Source organism: Crocodylus porosus, unplaced genomic scaffold (genome assembly GCF_001723895.1).
Source record: "Crocodylus porosus isolate Cpor-Errol unplaced genomic scaffold, CroPor_comp1, whole genome shotgun sequence".
In the NCBI taxonomy this organism is placed as follows: domain Eukaryota; kingdom Metazoa; phylum Chordata; order Crocodylia; family Crocodylidae; genus Crocodylus; species Crocodylus porosus.
In genome coordinates, this window is record NW_017728947.1 from 54,382,192 (window position 1) to 54,386,339 (window position 4,148).

At 42.9% G+C, this 4,148-nt stretch overlaps 1 protein-coding gene across 8 annotated transcripts in view; it reads right to left on the minus strand.

Annotated features, from left to right (window-relative positions):
• The window catches only part of MGA (MGA, MAX dimerization protein), an 83,165-nt gene that overhangs the window by 57,648 nt on the left and 21,369 nt on the right, over positions 1-4,148 (minus strand). The gene's annotated exons all lie outside the window — the stretch shown is intronic.

Genomic DNA, 4,148 nt, shown 5'->3' on the forward strand with positions numbered 1-4,148 from the left:
GCCAAGGAGGTGATCCTCCCCATCTATGCAACGCTGGTCAGGCCACAGCTGGAGTACTGCGTCCAGTTCTGTGCACCCCACTTCAGGAGGGATGTGGACAACATTGAAAGGGTCCAGAGGAGGGCCATCCACATGATCCGGGGACAACAGGGCAGACTCTACAATGAAAGGCTGCGGGACCTAAACCTGTTCAGCCTTCACAAGAGAAGGCTGAGGGGGGACCTGGTGACTGTTTATAAACTCACTGGGGGGGGGGACCAGAAAGGTTTGGGGGAAGACACTGTTTCCCTTAGCGCCCCCTGGCATAACAAAGAATAATGGACACAAATTATTGGCGAGTAGGTTTAGATTAGACTTCCGCAAGAACTACTTCACAGTTTGGGAGGCAAGGAGCTGGAACCAACTTCCAAGGGAAGTGGTGCTGGCTCCTACCCTGAGGGTCTTTAAGAGGAGGCTTGATGCCTACCTGGCTGGACTCATTTGAGTCCAGTTTTTCTCCCGCCCAAGCGGGGGGTCGGACTTGAAGATCTACAAGGTCCCTTCCGACCCTACTTCTATAATTCTAGGGCATGGGGGGCACATGCCCCCAGATCTACACAGGCTGGGGCCACACTGGGCTCTTCCTGGCAAAGGGGCAGGGCCTGGGCTGGGCTGGGCTTGGGTTAGGCAGCAGCAGCACTAGGATTGGGTTACGGGTGGGAGGGAGGTGCAGCCAGCCCAAAATCTGCCATAACCCCAACTCCCCCTCCCAGCACCACTGCTGCCTGCCCCAAGCACACCCCGGCTCAGCCCCCCACTGGGAAGAGCCCAGCGCATCACCAGCCTGCAGCTGCAGCCTGCCCTGCCCTGTGCAGATCTGGGGGCACATACCACCTCCCCCCAGAGGGTGTGCGCAGCGGTGGAAGCTTCCCCCCCATGCTTCCTGGATGAGTCACGGTTCCATCCTGCACCTGCTGAACCCCAACTGGGCAGCGCCTGCCCCAGCCCCACTCCCTCCCTCACTGCAGAGCCCCTGATCTGCTCCCCCACGCCCCTTCCCTCCCCATCCACCACAACTGACTTACCAGCTGGATGCAGCTCTCCAAGCTGCTGATCTATGCTCCTCACCGCCTACATGCTGCATTGCAGCTGCATGCATGCACAGCCTGTTTACTGGCCTATTATTGGCCACATCAGGCCGATTTCCAATACAGCAAATCTTCATTATAATGATACCAATCCAATATCACACCTGTGTGTCAGTACACCTCTAGATATTTCATCCATTTTGCTATTACTGCCAAAATCTGGCAGTAAGCTATGGAAATGAAGCATAGCTGAAAAGTATATGCGGGAGTGGAAACACATATTAAGCAACATACATTTCAGAGAATAATATGCTGAACTTCATCACTAAACCTAGCCCTCAATTATTTATAGGCCAAGACTAATATTTAGTTTCTTTTTGTTTTGTTTTTTAAATGCATTTTCAGGGAAAATGGCACTGCACGGACTTTTCAGACCTAACTTTTCTGGGTACAAATAATGTGTTTATGTAGCCCAGCTTTTTATGAGTAATAATTACTTCTTATCATCTTTAAAAGATAACAAATTGATGATTTTTCCCTGCAACAGCTTTCCCATCCCAATTAAGGATTAGCACTGTGCTCTACCCCACACTGATATCGTAACCTGAAAGTGTACTACATTTTTCAAATTCCTGATAATGCACCATGTGAGGTGAAACAGTCATCATCTGAACACATAACAAAATATGGTCAATTAATTTATATGCCTTATACAGGGCAATTCTTCCCTGCCCCAATAAATCCTCAGTATTTTTCTCTTGCGTATACGCCATCAAGAACGACTGCTGTAAAACAAGTCCAAATTATCCCCAAGAAAGTTAAGGAGAAGCAGGAGTGGCACCATGGATGAACTGGTGGGAAGCAGTACATGCAGGAAAAGAATTGAGCATGGGGAATCATCATCAGACTACTTCAGTAAAAGGATGGAAGAGATCTTTCTGAAAAAGTAAAGTTAGAAAAACAAACACAAAGAAGGAAAAAAAACACAAAAGGGTGCAAGGGAACATAAGGAAATCAAACAAAACATGTTCTACAAATAACAGGAAAAAAGAGTTAACATAACCCAAGACAGAAGGAAGAGAAAACATAACAAAACTACCCTCCTGTCCAGTGCTTTAAGTCGTACAGTAAAATACCAATACACCACCACTATATTTCTTAAAAAGCATGCTACAGTGTTTTTGGCAACTGGATGGTATTTGGGTTGGTATGTTTAACTGCTATTAGGAAAAATGTCCAAATCCTAGATTATTATTCTATTAACAGAAATTGGCACATACATACCCTTATACAGAAAAAAAAGCAACTTCTTTCTAAATACACTGGAAGTACGTGCCCCCCATAAACATTTTTTTTATTAATATATTTAATGTTCCAGGTCACATCAACCAAATCAGTTCCAAATCATATCAATTGAGCAGAACCCAATCGTTCCAAAACCCACACTGATTGAGCAGGCAGAATTTAATCATTCTAAACACCATGTATGGCACTACAACCGGTAAGTATCTTTTGTCCCAAGCTTTCACCCTGGGACTTCAGATACTCCCAAATCCATTAGCAGGCATCCTACATGCAAGCCCAAGCCCAGAAGTCTTGGGGCTGCCCCCACAAGATGTAATATTAGACCATAAAGAAATGCATGAGAAACATTTCCAAATTCCTACTGCCTTGAAAAAGCATTTTCAACCAGGGTGCAAGAAGGTACCCTCAAGAATGCCATGGCAGGAGTGGCCACATAAAACTGCCCCACGCACTCTGCCTGCATTAGGGGTCTCTAATCAGAGTAAAAAGCAGGCAGCAAAACTGCTTTGTGCCATGCAGCCCTTCCTAGTCCAGCACCCCCTATACTCTACTGGGAAACAGAAGCATGGGTAGATCCGTCTGGTCTGCTTCTGTTTCCAGGAGGAACACAAGGGGCTCTGGAGCAAGAAGCATAAGGCAGTGCCTGCTTTAGGCTGATTTGAGAGCCCTAATGTAGAAGGAGTGCATGCACATGGCACAGCCTTTCCCAAGCTGGCTATGCAGCAAGTACGCAACGCAGTTTCTTCTGGAGATACCAGAACCTGGTTGAGAAGCACAAAGATAAGATGAGACAACACGAACAGTGGTTCTCAGTGGGGGATGCTCCCACATATAAAGGAGTAGAGGTGGGGTGCCACAGCCCTAAAAAGGTTGAAAACCACTATCTTGGAAAAATGAGGAGTCTTGCAAAAACATAAAAAGCAGCTATTAAAGAACTCTTAAACTGTGATTAAAATCCCCCACAAGAAAGATTAAATTTCTAGGAAACATTTTACTTTTCACAAAAGTGTACAGATATTGCATCCCCCTGCCTCCAATCCATAAGAGTTATACGTGGTTCCAATAATACCTTGATTTAAAATGCCAACGGACTGACCTTAAATTAAGGCCTTGTCTACATAAGAAAGTTGTACTCATTTTATGTAAATGAGTACAACTTTCTTAAACTCTAAAGAACTTTTACTGAGTCAGTGCAGACTGTTTTATGTATAGTAAAATTAGTTTAAGTGTACCTTATATCAAATTTAGCTTGAAACAGTAAGAAACTGATCAATACAAATAAAAGTAAAACCCTTTTCTAAGCAGAAATCATTGAACTATGTGCTGATATAACATAACATGCTTATAAACATCCTTTATTGTTGATATGATTGCTAAATGTTATTATATTTGATTTTAGTGTGTCAATTGTGGACCTACGTACAATATTTTTTATAGATTCATGATTTGATTTATCACTATATTTATACTTTAACCATTTATACTATATTTATACTTGATTCCGTTAATTCTAGGAGTAGGAATAATGTCTGTATTATGGTTGGCTTTATTTTATTATTATATTTGTATTTCTGTTATTTTTGCTTAAATTTATTTATAATTACAGTTGTATGTTTGTCATGTTGTTTTCAGGAGCAAGGCTTTTAGCCAGAATCCTTAATAATAAATTGAACTGAATGTGATTAGAAAAAGTTTTAAATCATTAGGTAGATGCAATTTTGTAACAATCTTCCCATTCAATGCATTTACTATACTTTTGAAACCAAGATCCTATTA